This window comes from Zonotrichia albicollis, chromosome 38 (genome assembly GCF_047830755.1).
Source record: "Zonotrichia albicollis isolate bZonAlb1 chromosome 38, bZonAlb1.hap1, whole genome shotgun sequence".
Taxonomy (NCBI): Eukaryota; Metazoa; Chordata; class Aves; order Passeriformes; family Passerellidae; genus Zonotrichia; species Zonotrichia albicollis.
In genome coordinates, this window is record NC_133856.1 from 126,693 (window position 1) to 141,146 (window position 14,454).

The window sequence follows — 14,454 nt, forward strand, 5'->3', positions numbered from 1 at the left end:
ACCCCAAAATCACTCCTGGGACGCCCCTCAAAAACACCCCAAAACACCCTAAAAACACCCCAAAAATGCCACAAAAATACCCCAAAACCACCCCGAATTCCCTTCAGGGCCCTTTTGGGACCCCACCTAGGACCCCCCCAAAATCCCCTCAAAGACCCCAATGGGGACCCCCCAAAATCCACTCAGACCCCCCAAAAATTCCCCTTGGGGTCCCTGAAATGCCCCAAAAATCCCCCCAAAATTTCCCAAAAAATCTCCTTGAAATCTCAAAAAAAAAATCTCATCCGAATCCCCCCCAAATCTCATTGAAATCCCTCCAAAATCTTCCAAAAATCTCTTTTAAATCCTCTCAAAATCTCCTCAAAATCTCACCAAAATCTCCCAAAATTTCCCCCAAAATCTCCTTTAAATCCCCTGAAAAATCTCCTTTAAATCCCCCGAAAATCTCCTTTAAATCCTCCAAAATCTCCCTAAAATTCCCCCAAATCTCACAGGAATCTCCACGAAATCCCTCAAACCTCCTGAAAATCTCCCCAAAATCCCCCCCCCCAAATTTTTCCAAAATCTCCCCAAAATCCCCTCAGAGTTCCCCCCCAAAATCTCCTCAAAACTCCCCCCCAAATTTCCGAAAAATCTCCTTGAATTCTCAATAAAATCCTCCCCAAATCTCCTTTAAATCTTCCCAAATTTCCCCCAAAATCTCAAAAATATCCCCCCAAAAAAATCTCCCCAAAAAATCCCCCCCAAATTTTTCCAAAATCCCCCTAAAATTTTTCAAAATTCCCCCAAATCTCCCCAAAAATCCACTCAAAATCCCCCCAAACCCTCCCCATAAAATCTTCCCCCAAAATCCCCCAAAATCCCAAAAATCCCCAAAAAAACCCCAAAATCTCCGTTGGGTTCCAACATCTTTAATGCAGCACAGGGAGGGGGAGGGGCAAAACCAGTTTGGCTCCCAGTTCATCCCAGTTTGGGTTCCCAGTCCCTCCAGTTTATCCCAGTTTGGGTTCCCAGTTTGGGTTCCCAGTCCATCCCAGTTCATCCCAGTTTGGGTTCCCAGTTTGGGTTCCCAGTCCATCCAGTTCATCCCAGTTTGGGTTCCCACTCCCTCCCAGTTTCCCCAGTTTGGGACTCCCAGTGTTCCCAGTTTGGGTTCCCAGTGTTCCCAGTTTATCCCAGTCTGTCCAGTTTGAGCTCCCAGTCTGTCCCAGTCCCTTCCAGTCTCTCCCAGTTTGGGTTCCCAGTCTCTCCCAGTTTATCCCAGTTCGGGTTCCCAGTTTATCCAGTCTCTCCCAGTTTATCCCAGTTTATCCCAGTTTATCCCAGTTTATCCCAGTCTCTCCCAGTCTGGGTTCCCAGTCTCTCCCAGTTTGGGTTCCCAGTCCCTCCCAGTCTATCCCAGTTTATCCCAGTTTGGTTCCCAGTCTGGGTTCCCAGTGTTCCCAGTTTGGGTTCCCAGTCTCTCCCAGTCCATCCAGTTTATCCCAGTTTGGGTTCCCAGTTTGGGTTCCCATTTTGGGTTCCCAGTCTATCCCAGTCCATCCCAGTTCATCCCAGTTTGGGTTCCCAGTTTGGGTTCCCAGTCTATCCCAGTCCATCCCAGTTTATCCCAGTCCTCTCCCAGTTTATCCCAGTCTCTCCCAGTTTGGGTTCCCAGTCCCTCCCAGTCTATTCCAGTTTATCCCAGTTTGGGTTCCCAGTCTGGGTTCCCAGTTTGGGTTCCCAGTCCATCCCAGTCTCTCCAGTTTATCCCAGTCTATCCCAGTCCCTCCCAATTTATCCCAGTTTGGGTTCCCAGTTCGGGTTCCCATTTTATCCCAGTTTGGGTTCCCAGTCCATCCCAGTCCCTCCCAGTCCATCCCAGTTTGGGTTCCCAGTCCCTCCCACTCCATTCCCAGTCCATCCCAGTCCCTCCCAGTCCATCCCAGTCCCTCCAGTCCCTCCCAGTTTGGGTTCCCAGTCCATCCCAGTTTATCCCAGTTTATCCCAGTTCAGGGATTTTCGGGGGCGGCTCCGGGGGGGGGTTGGGGCCCCCCCAGTCCCAGCAGCTCCTGCAGGGCCGGGGGCAGATCCTGGGGGAGGGGCAACAGCGGGGTCACCCGGGGTCACCCGGGGTCACTGGGGTCACTTCGGGGTCACTTGGGGACATTTCTGGGGTCACTTTTGGGACACTTATGGGGGCAATTTTGGGACACTGTGGGGTCAGTTTGGGGTCATTTGGGGACATTTCCAGGGACACTTTGGGGACAGTTTTGGGGTCACTCTGAGGACACCTTGGGACATTCCTGGGGGCACTCAGGGGCCACTTTGGGGACATTTCCGGGGTCACTTTGGGATCACTTTGGGGTCACTCTGGGGACACTCTGAGGACACCTTGGGGACATTTTTGGGGTCACTCTGGGGTCACTTTTGTGGTCACTTTGGGGACACTTTCAGGTCAGTTTTGGGGACACTTCTGGGATCAATTTTGGGACATTTTGGGGACACTTTCAGGTCACTCAGGGGACACTTTGGGGACACTTTTGGGACACTCTGGGGACATTTCTGGGGCCAATTTTGGGGTCACTTTGGTGACACTTTCAGGTCAGTTTGGGGTCACTCAGGGGACACTTGGGGACATTTCTGTGGTCACTTTTGGGGACACTCAGGTCAGTTTTGGGGTCACTTGGAACATTTCTCTGGTCACTTTGGGTCAGTTTTGGGACACCTTGGGGACATTTCTGGGGCCAATTTTGGGGTCACTCTCGGGACAATTTGGGGACATTCTGGGGTCACTTTTGGGGACACTCTGGGGACATTCCCGGGTCAAATTTTGTGGTCACTTTGGGGACACTCTGAGGACACCTTGGGGCATTTCTGGGGACACTCTGGGGTCACTTTTGGGGTCACTTTGGGGTCACTTTCAGGTCAGTTTTGGGGACAATTTTGGGATCAATTTTGGACATTTTGGGGACACTTTCAGGTCACTCAGGGAACACTTTGGGGACACTTTTGGGTCAATTTTGGGACATTTTGGGGACACTTTCAGGTCACTCAGGGGACATTTTTGGGGACACTTTTGGTCAATTTTGGGGTCAATTTTGGGACACTCTGGGGACATTTCCGGGGTCAATTTTGGGGTTACTTTGGGGACATTCCGAGGACACTTTTGGGACAATTTTGGACACTTTGTGGACACTCTGAGGACACCTTGGGGACATTTTTGGGGTCACTCTGGGACCAATTTTGGGGTCACTTTGGGGTCACTTTGAGGTCAGTTTTGGGGACACTTTTGGGATCAATTTTGGGACACTTTGGGGACACTCGGGACATTTTGGGACATTTTGGGGACACCTTGAGGTCACTTTGGGGTCACTCTGGGGACAGTTTTGGGACAATTTAGAGACACTTTGGGGTCAATTTGGGGACATTTCCGGGGTCAATTTTGGGGTCACTTTGGGGACACCCAGGGGACATTTCCGGGGTCAGTTTTGGGACACTTTGGGGACATTCCGAGGTGTCACCGACCTTGGTGGCCGCCAGCTGCAGGAAAATGCCCTCGGCCCTGCTGAGCACCTGCCCCACGTCCAGGGGACACCGGGGGGGACACCTGGGGACAGCAGGGACACCCCCGTGGCACCAATGGCACCCCAATGGCACCCGGTGTCACCCCGATGTCACCAATGTCACTCCAATGCCATCCCAGTGTCACCAATGGCACCCCGGTGTCACCAATGCCACCCCAATGTCACCCCGATGTCACCCCAATGCCACCCCGATGTCACCAATGCCACCCCAATGTCACCCCGATGTCACCAATGTCACCCCGGTGTCACCAATGTCACCAATGTCACCCCAGTGTCACCAATGTCACCCCAGTGTCACCCCAATGCCACCCCGATGTCACCAATGCCACCCCAATGTCACCCCGATGTCACCAATGTCACCCCAATGTCACCCCAATGTCACCCCAGTGTCACCAATGTCACCCCGGTGTCACCCCAGTGTCACCAATGCCACCCCAGTGTCACCCCAATGTCACCCTGGTGTCACCAATGCCACCCCAATGCCACCCCAGTGTCACCCCAATGTCACCAATGCCACCCTGGTGCCACCAATGTCATCTCCATGTCACCAATGTCACCCCGTGTCACCAATGCCACCCCCGTGTCACCAATGCCACCCCAATGCCACCCCAGTGTCACCCCGATGTCACCAATGTCACCCCAGTGTCACCCCAGTGTCACCCATGTCACCCCAATGTCACCAATGTCACCCCAATGCCATCCTGGTGTCACCAATGTCACCAACCCCATCCCAGTGTCCCCAACCCTGTCCCAGTGTCCCCAGTGCCACCTCAGTGTCCCCACCCCGGTGTCCCCAAACCCATCCCAGTGTCACAGCAGTGTCACCCCAAAGTCCCCATCCCAGGGTCCCCAATGCCACCCTGTTGTCCCCAACCCCACCTCAGTGTCCCCATCCCAGTGTCCCCATGTCCCCAACCCTGTCTCAGTGTCACCTCAGTGTCTCCAGCCCATCTCAGTGTCCCCACCCAATGTCCCCACCCCAATGTCCCCAGTCCCATTCCCAGTGTCCCCAACCCTGTCCCAATGTCCCCATCCCAGTGTCCCCAGTGCCACCTCAGTGTCCCCATCCTGGTGTCCCCAACCCTGTCCCTAGTGCCACCCCAGTGTCCCCAACCCCATCCCAGTGTCCCCACAGTGTCCCCAACCCTGTCCCAATGTCCCCACCCCAATGTCCCCCAACCCCACCCCAGTGTCCCCAGGGCCACCCTGATGTCCCCAGTGCCACCTCAGTGTCCCCATCCCGGTGTCCCCAATGCCCCCATGTCCCCAAACCCACCCGAGTGTCCCCAACCCTGTCCCCAACCCCTTCCCAGTGTCCCCAGTGCCATCCCAGTGCCACCCTGATGTCCCCAAAGCCCCCCCGGTGTCCCCAACCCTGTCCCCAACCCTGCCTCCGTGTCCCCGTCCCAGTGTCACCTCAGTGTCCCCAACCCTGTCCCCGTGTCCCAATCCGAGTCTCCTCAGTGCCACCCCAGTGTCCCCAACCCTGTCCCAGTGCCACCCCAGTGTCCCCATCCCCATCTCAGTGTCCCCATCCTGGTGTCCCCAACCCTGTCCCAATGTCCCCACCCCACCCCAGTGTCCCCATCCCAGTGCCACCCTCATGTCCCAGCCCTGTCCCAGTGCCACCCCAATGTCCCTGACTCTGTCCCACTGTCCCCATCTCAGCGTCCCCAGCCCCACCCCAGTGCCACCCCAGTGTCCCAATGTCCCCATGTCCCCATCTCAGTGCCCCATTGGGTGTCCCCAACCCCACCCCAGTGTCCCCACCCCAATGTCCCCACCCCATCCTGGTGTCCCCAGTGCCACCCTGATGTCCCCAGTGCCACCTCAGTGTCCCCATCCCGGTGTCCCCCAGTGCCACCCATTGTCCCCATCCCAGTGTCCCCAATGTCCCCAGCTCTGTCCCATTGCCCCCATCCCAGTGTCCCCAGCCCCACCCCAGTGCCACCCCATTGTCCCCATCCCAATGTCCCCAATGTCCCCACCCCATCCCAGTGTCCCCAGTGCCACCCCAATGTCCCCGACTCTGTCCCATTGTCCCCATCCCGGTGTCCCCAACCCCATCTCAGTGTCCCCAATGTCCCCGTGTCTCCATCTCAGTGCCCCCATTGGGTGTCCCAGTGCCATCCTGGTGTCCCCAACTCTGTCTCCAAGCCACCCCCAATGTCCCCCTCCCAATGTCCCCATCCCAATGTCCCAGTGCCACTCCAGTGTCCCCATCGTGTCCCCATCCTGGTGTCCCCATGTCCCATCTCAGTGTCCCCAACCCTGTCCCAATGTCCCCAACCCTGTCCCCGTGTCCCCAGTGTCCCCATCCCCATCTCAGTGTCCCCATCCCGGTGTCCCCAACCCTGTCCCAATGTCCCCCAACCCCACCCCAGTGTCCCCATCTCTGTCCCCAGTGCCACCCTGATGTCCCCAACCCTGTCCCAATGTCCCCAGTGTCCCCATCCCCATCTCAATGTCCCCATCCCGGTGTCCCCAACCCTGTCCCAATGTCCCCACCGCCACCGCAGTGTCCCCGTCCCAGTGTCCCCATGTCCCCACCCTGTCCCCATGTCCCAATCCCAGTGTCCTCAGTGCCACCCTCATGTCCCCAGCCCTGTCCCAGTGTCCCCATCCCAGTGTCCCCATCCTGGTGTCCCCCACCCCATCCCAGTGTCCCCAGTGCCACCCCAATGTCCCCGACTCTGTCCCACTGTCCCCATCTCAGCGTCCCCAACCCCACCCCAGTGCCACCCTCATGTCCCCAACCCTGTCCCCGTGTCCCCAATGTCCCCAAACCCCACCCCAGTGTCCCCCTCCCAGTGCCACCCTCATGTCCCCAGCCCTGTCCCAGTGCCACCCCAATGTCCCCGACTCTGTCCCATTGCCCCCATCTCAGCGTCCCCAACCCCACCCCAGTGCCACCCCAGTGTCCTCAACCCAGTGTCCCCAATGTCCCCACCCCACCCCAGTGTCCCCACCCCAATGTCCCCAACCCCGCCCCATTGCCACCCTGATGTCCCCAACCCTGTCCCAATGTCCCCACCCCAATGTCCCCACCCCCCAATGTCCCCAGTGCCACCCTGATGTCCCCAGTGCCACCTCAGTGTCCCCATCCAGTGTCCCCAGTGCCACCCCATTGTCCCCACCCCAATGTCCCCAATGTCCCCACCCCATCCCGGTGTCCCAATGCCACCCATTGTCCCCAACCCCACCCCAGTGCCACCCCAGTGTCCCCATCCCAATGTCCACAATGTCCCCACCCCATCCCGGTGTCCCCAGTGCCACCCATTGTCCCCAGGTGTCCCCACCTTGTCCCCGTCGCCGTCCTCGCTGTCCGTGTCCCCCTGGGCGGCGTCGCTGTCGCTGTCACTGTCACCAAAGGTGTCACCAAAGGTGTCCCTGTCCCCAAGGGTGTCTCCAGGGGTGTCCCCCAGGGGTGTCCCCAGGGGTGTCACTGTCCCCCAGCAGCTCCAGCAGGGCGCAGGTCACCAGCAGGAGGAAGTTGGGGCAGGGCAGCCCCGTCCAGAGCACCTGGGGACAACGGGGACACTTGGGGACACCTGGGGGGGACACTTGGGGGGGACACCTGGGGGACAAATGGCCCCAAAATGGCCCAAAATGGCCCCAAAATGGCCCCAAATCCCTTCAAAACCACCCCAAAGCCACCCCCGGCCATCTCAGATGGCCCCAAAATGTCCCCAAATGTCCCTAAAATGTCCCAAACCCCAACAAAAGCACCCCAAATCCACTTCACAATGTCCCAAAAATGTCCCCAAAATGTCCCCAAATGTCCCCAAATCCCTTCAAAACCACCCCAAATGTCCCCAAAATGTCCCCAAACCCTCACAACGTCTCCGTAAAATGTCCCCAAATGTCCCCAGAATGTCCCCAAACCCCTCCAAAATCCCACAAAATGTCCCCGAGGTGTCCCCAATGTCCCCAAAATGTCCCCAAATGTCCCCAAACCCTCCCAACACCACCTCAAATCTCCCCAAAATCCCACAAAGTGTCCCCAAAGTGTCCCCAAACCTCCCTAAAGTGTCCCAAATGTCCCCAAAATGTCCCCAAACCCCAACAAAACCACCCCAAATCCACTTCGGAATGTCCTCAAATGTCCCCAAAATGTCCCCAAACCACCCCAAACATCCCCAAAATGTCCCCAAACGTCCCCAGAATGTCCCAAACGTCCCCAAAACCACCACAAACCTCCCCAGAATGTCCCCAAACCCCTCCAAAATCCCACAAAATGTCCCCAAAGTGTCCCCCATGTCCCCAAAATGTCCCCAAATGTCCCCAAACCCTCCCAACATCTCCCTAAAATGTCCCCAAAACCACCACAAACGTCCCCAAAATGTCCCCAAACCCCCCCAACACCACCTCAGATCTCCCAAAATCCCACAAAATGTCCCCAAAGTGTCCCCAATGTCCCCAAACCCTCACAACGTCTCCCTAGAATGACCCCAAACGTCCCCAGAACGTCCCCAAACCTCCCCAAAATGTCCCCAAACCCTCCAAAATCACCTCAAATCTCCCCAAAATCCCACAAAATGTTCCCAAACCTCCCCAAAATGTCCCCAAAGTGTCCCCACTGTCCCAATGTCCCGTGTCCCCAGAATGTCCCCAAATGTCCCAAAAAACCACCTTAAACCTCCCCAAAATCCCACAAAATGTCCCTAAAGTGTCCCAAATGTCCCCAATGTCCCCAATGTCCCCAATCCCCCCAATGTCCCCAATGTCCCCAATGTCCCCAATCCCCCCAATTCCCCCAATGTCCCCAATTCCCCCAATGTCCCCAATGTCCCCAAAGTGTCCCCAATGTCCCCAATCCCCCCAGTGTCCCCAAAGTGCCCCCACTCCCCCCAATCCCCCCAATGTCCCCAATCCCCCCAATCCCCCCAATGTCCCCAATGTCCCCAATCCCCCCAATGTCCCCAAAGTGTCCCCAATCCCCCCAATTCCCCCAATGTCCCCAATGTCCCCAATCCCCCCAATCCCCCAATGTCCCCAATCCCCTCAGTGTCCCCAAGGTGTCACCTCCCACAGGCGCCGCGTCCCCTCCAGGCCGAGCTGGGGCTGCACCCGGAGCTGGAGCCACCGAGAGCAGCAGAGACGGGGCCAGCGCGGTCTGGGGACAGTGGGGACATCAGGGGGGACACTGGGGACATTGGGGACATTGGGGACACTGGGGACAATGGGGACACTGAGGGGATTGGGGACATTGGGGACATTGGGGACAATGGAGGGATTGGGGACACTGAGGGGAACATTGGGGACATCAATGGGGACATTGGGGTCATTGGGGGGACATTGGGGACACTGGGGTCAATGGGGACATTGGGGACACTGGGGACATTGGGGACACTGGGGACATTGGGGACACTGGGGACACTGGGGGACATTGGGGACATTCAGGGACATGGGGACATTGGGGGATTGGGACATTGGGGGACAGTGGGGACATTGGGGGACATTGGGGACATTCAGGGACATGGGGGACATTGGGGACACTGAGGGATTGGGGGATCGGGGGACATTGGAGGGATTGGGGACACTGGGGACATTGGGGGACATTGGGGGACATTGGGGACATCACTGGGGACACTGAGGGGACATTTGGGACACTGACACTGGGGACATTAATGGGGACATTAATGGGGACACTGAGGGGACATTGGGGACATTTGGGGGGGACAGGGGATATTGGGGACATGGGGACATTGCTGGGGACATTGGGGTCATTGTGACACTGGGGACATTGGGGACACCAATGGGGACATTGGGGACACTGAGGGGACATGGGGGACATTGGGGACACTGGGGACATTGGGGACATTGGGCTGGAGCCACCGAGAGCAGCAATGGTGGGGCCACCTCTTATCTGGGGACACCGAGGGAATTGGGGACATTGGGGACATCATTGGGGACATCAATGGGGACACTGAGGGGACATTGGGGACATCATTGGGGACACTGGGGGTATTGGGGACTTTGGGGACACTGGGGGACATTGGGGACACTGGGGGACATTGGGCTGGAGCCACCGAGAGCAGCAGAGGCAGGGCCAGTGCTGGTCTGGGGACATTGGGGACATCATTGGGGACATTGGGGAGATTAGGGACACTGAGGGGATTGGGACACTGGGGCATTGGGGACATTGGGGACATTTGGACATCTTTGGGGACATTGGGGACATTGAGGTATTGGGGACATTGGGGACACTGTGACATTGTGACATCATTGGGGACATTGGGGGTGTTGGGGACATTGGGGACATTTGTGGGACAGGGGACATTGGGGACATGGGGACATCACTGGGGGCATTGGGTCATTGTGACACTGGGGACATTGGGGACACCAATGGGGACATTGGGGACACTGGGGGACATTGGGGACATTGGGGGGACCTGAGGGGATTGGGGACTTTGGGGACACTGGGGGACATTGGGCTGGAGCCACCAAGAGCAGCAGAGGCAGGGCCAGCGCTGGCCTGGGGACAGTGGGGACATCATTGGGGACATTGGGGAGATTAGGGACACTGAGGGGATTGGGGACATTGAGGACATCTGTTTTAGGTGGTTTTTTTTCCCCATTTTTTTTGTTTTTTCCCCAATTTTTTATTTTTTCCCCAATTTTTGGGTGTTTTTTCCCAATTTTTTTGTGGGTTTTTTCCCCATTTTTGTGTTTTTTTCCCCATTTATTGGTGTGTTTTTTCCAATTTTCACGGGTTTTTCCCCATTTTTTTGTGGTTTTGTTTCTTGATTTTTGGGTGTTTTTTCCCCAATTTTTGGGTGTTTTTTCCCAATTTTTTGTGGTTTTTTCCCCCAATTTTTCCTGGGTTTTTTCCCCATTTTTTGTGCTTTTTATCCACTTTTTCATGTTTTTTCCCTTTTTTTCCGCCCAATTTATTGTGGTTTTTCCCCAATTTTTGGGTGTTTTTTGTGTTTTTTTCCCAATTTTTCCCCATTTTGTTGTGGGATTTTTCCCCAATTTTTTTTTGTGGTTTTTTTCCCAATTTTTTTGTGGGGTTTTTTCCTCAATTTTTTGTAGTTTTTTTCCCCAATTTTTGGTGGTTTTTTTTCTTTTTTCTTCCCAAATTTTTTTGGTTTTTCCCCACTTCTCGTGGGTTTTTCCCCCATTGTTTTGTGGTTTTTCCCCAATTTTTCGTGTTCTTTTTTCCAATTTTTTGTGAGTTTTTTCCAATTTTTTTTGTTTTTCCCCAATTTTTGGGGTGTTTTTTCCCAATTTTTCGTGGATTTTTTTCCCCACTTTTTCATGGTTTTTTCCCTTTTTTTTTGTTTATCCCCAATTTTTTGGGTGTTTTTTCCCCAATTTTTGGGTGGTTTTTTCCCAATTTTTTGTGGGTTTTTCCCCAATTTTTTGTGGTTTTTCCCCTTTTTTTTTTTTTGTTTTTTCCCCATTATTTTTTGTTTTTTTTCCCCAATTTTTTGGGTGTTTTTTCCCAATTTTTTTCCCTAATTTTTTGTGCTTTTTTCCCAAATTTTTTTTGTTTTTTCCCCAATTTTTTTGTGTTTTTTCCCCATTATTTTTTGTTTGTTTTCCCCAATTTTTAGGGTTCTTCCCCCCCTTTTTTCTGATTTTTTTTTTTGTTTCCCAATTTTTGGGTGTTTTTTCCCAATTTTTTTCCCTAATTTTTTGTGCTTTTTTCCCAATTTTTTTTTGTTTTTTCCCCATTATTTTTTGTGTTTTTCCTCATTATTTTTTTCGTTTTTCCCCATTATTTTTTGTTTCTTTTCCCCCATTTTTGTGGTTTTTTCCCCAATTTTTTGTGTTTTTTCCCCATTATTTTTTGGTTTTTCCCCATTATTTTTTGTTTGTTTTTTCCCCATTATTTTTTTGTTTGTTTTTTTCCCAATTTTTGGGTGTTTTTTCCCCAATTTTTTAGGTGTTTTTTCCCAATTTTTTTCCCCAATTTTTTGTGCTTTTTTCCCAATTTTTTGGTGTTTTTTCCCCATTATTTTTTTGTTTTTTCCCCATTATTTGTTTCTTTTTCCCCATTATTTTTGGTGTTTTCCCCGGTTTCTCACCGAGCCGTTGGCCCAGGCCGGGCTCTGCTTTTTTCCCAATTTTTTGTGCTTTTTTCCCCAATTTTTCTTGTTTTTTCCCCATTATTTTTTTCATTTTTCCCCATTATTTTTTGTTTCTTTTCCCCCATTTTTGTGGTTTTTTCCCCAATTTTTTGTGCTTTTTTCCCCATTATTTTTGTGGTTTTTCCCCATTATTTTTTGTTTTTTCCCCAAATTTTTTTGTTTTTCCCAATTTTTTGTTTGTTTTTTCCCATTATTTTTGGGTGGTTTTTTGCCAATTTTTTTCCCCAATTTTTTGCGCTTTTTTCCCAATCTTTTTTTGTTTTTTTCCGCATTATTTTTTGTTTGTTTTTTCCCAATTTTTGGGTGGTTTTTCCCAATTTTTTCCCTAATTTTTTGTGCTTTTTTCCCAATCTTTTTTGTTTTTTCCCCATTATTTTTGTTTGTTTTTTTCCTAATTTTTGGGTGTTTTTTCCCCAATTTTTGGGTGTTTTTTCCCAATTTTTTCCCCAATTTTTTGTGCTTTTTTCCCAATTTTTTTTGTTTTTTCCCCATTATTTTTTGTTTCTTTTCCCGAATTTTTTGTGCTTTTTCCCCAATTTTTTGTGCTTTTTCCTCCTTTTTTTATTTTTGTTGCCTTTTTTTTTTTCCCCATTTTTAGCGTTTCCCTCCCCCCTTTTTTTTCTGATTTTTTTTGTTTGTTTCCCAATTTTTGGGTGTTTTTTCCCCAATTTTTTGGGTGTTTTTTCCCCATTTTCTTTTCTTTTTTCCCCAATTTTTTTTGTTTTTTCCCATTTTTTTTTGTTTTTCCCCAATTTTATGTTTGTTTTTTCCCAATTTTTTGTTTCTTTTCCCCATTTTTTGTGGGTTTTTCCCCAATTTTTGGGTGTTTTTTTTCCCAATTTTTCCCCAATTTTTTGTGCTTTTTCCCCAATTTTTTGGGTGTTTTTCCCCATTTTTTTCCCCAATTTTTGTGCTTTTTTCCCAATTTTTTTTGTCTTTTTCCCCCATTATTTTTTGTTTTTCCCCCATTATTTTCGGTGTTTTTCCCCATTTTCTCACCGAGCCGCTGGCCCAGGCCCGGCTCCAGCAGCGCCGCCAGCGCCCGCAGCGCCCCCAGGCGGCGCCGGAGCCCGGAACGGCCCGGCCCGAAACTCTCACCCTGGGGAGGGAGAGAAATGCACAGAGTGACCCAAAATAGCCCAAAATCCGCCCAAAATAGCCCCAAATTCTGCCCAAAATAGCCCCAAATTCCACACAAAATAGCCCAAAATCCCGCCCAAAAATCCGCTTAAAATAGCCCAAAATTCCGCCCAATTTAGCCAAAAATTCCACCCCAAATATCCCAAAATTCCACCCAAAATTCCACTCAAAAATACCCAAAATACCCCAAAATTCCACTTAAAATAGCCCAAAATTCTGCCCAAAACACCACCCAAAATATCCCAAAAAATCACAACATTCCACCCAAAATTCCACCCGAAAACCCCAAAATATCCAAAAAACCCCAAAATTCCACCCAAAACCACCCAAACACTCCCAAAAAACCCAGAATTCCACCCAAAACCCCAAAATTCCACCCAAAATACCCCAAAAAATCCCAAAACCCCTCAAAATTCCACCCAAAATACCCAAAATAACCCCAAAATAACCCAAAACCCCCAAAAATGCCCCAACCCACAAAAACATCCCAAACCCAACATTTTGACGTTTTCCCTCCAAATTTTGACGTTTCCCCCCCTAAATTTCCTTATTTTCCCCAAATTTCCCCATTTTCACCCCAAAATTTCGGATTTTCACCCCAAAATTTACAATTTTTTTCCAAAATTTCCGATTTTCACCCCAAAATTTTGGATTTTCACCCCAAAATTTCTCCATTTTCCCAAATTTCCCATTTTCACCCCAAATTTTCTCCGTTTTTCCCAAAATTTCTCCATTTTCACCCCAAAATTTCTCCATTTTTCCCAAATTTCCCATTTTCACCCCAAAATTTCTCCATTTTTCCCAAAATTTCCCCATTTTCACCCCCAAACTTCCCCGTTTTCCCCCCAAAATTTCCCATTTTGGCCCCAAATTTTCTCAATTTTTCCCAAAATTTCTCCATTTTTCCCCCAAATTTCTCCATTTTCACCCCAAAATTTTGGATTTTCACCCCCAAATTTTGATATTTTCCCCCGAAATTTCCCCATTTTCACCCAAAATTTCCCCATTTTTCCCAAAATTTCCCATTTTCACCCCCAAATTTCTCCATTTTTCCCCAAATTTCCCCATTTTTCCCAAAATTTCTGATTTTCACCCCAAATTTTCTCCATTTTTCCCAAAATTTCTCCGTATTTTCCCCCAAATTTCTCCATTTTCACCCCAAAATTTCCCCATTTTTCCTGAATTTCCTCATTTTCACCCAGAAATTTCCCGATTTTTCCCCCAATATTTCCCATTTTCACCCCCAAATTTTTCCCAAATTTCCCATTTTCACCCAAAATTTCCCATTTTTCCCCCAAAATTTCTGATTCTCCCCCCTAAATTTCTCCATTTTTCCCAAATGTTTGCCATTTTCCCCATAAATTTCCCCATTTTTCCCCCAATATTTCCCATTTTCAGCCCCAAATTTCCCCATTTTTCACCCCAAAATTTTGGATTTTCACCCAAAATTTCCCCATTTTCACCCCAAAATTTCCCCATTTTTCCCAAATTTCCCCATTTTCACCCCAAATTTCGGATTTTCACCCCAAAATTTCCCATTTTAGCGCCAAAATTTCCCCATTTTTCCCAAACTTTTGCCATTTTCCCCCCTAAATTTCTCCATTTTTCCCAAATTTCCCCATTTTCACCCCAAAATTTCTGATTTTCAA

The 14,454-nt window shown here is 50.6% G+C and overlaps 1 long non-coding RNA gene across 1 annotated transcript; it reads right to left on the minus strand.

The window, feature by feature from the left end:
* Positions 1-1,979: 1,979 nt before the first annotated feature.
* LOC141726715 (uncharacterized) lies at positions 1,980-8,725 on the minus strand. The gene is made up of 4 exons (XR_012577752.1): positions 8,592-8,725; positions 6,866-7,088; positions 3,508-3,589; positions 1,980-2,072 (listed from the first exon to the last, which is right to left on the minus strand). It is a non-coding gene; the product is annotated as an uncharacterized LOC141726715 (long non-coding RNA).
* Positions 8,726-14,454: the final 5,729 nt, after the last annotated feature.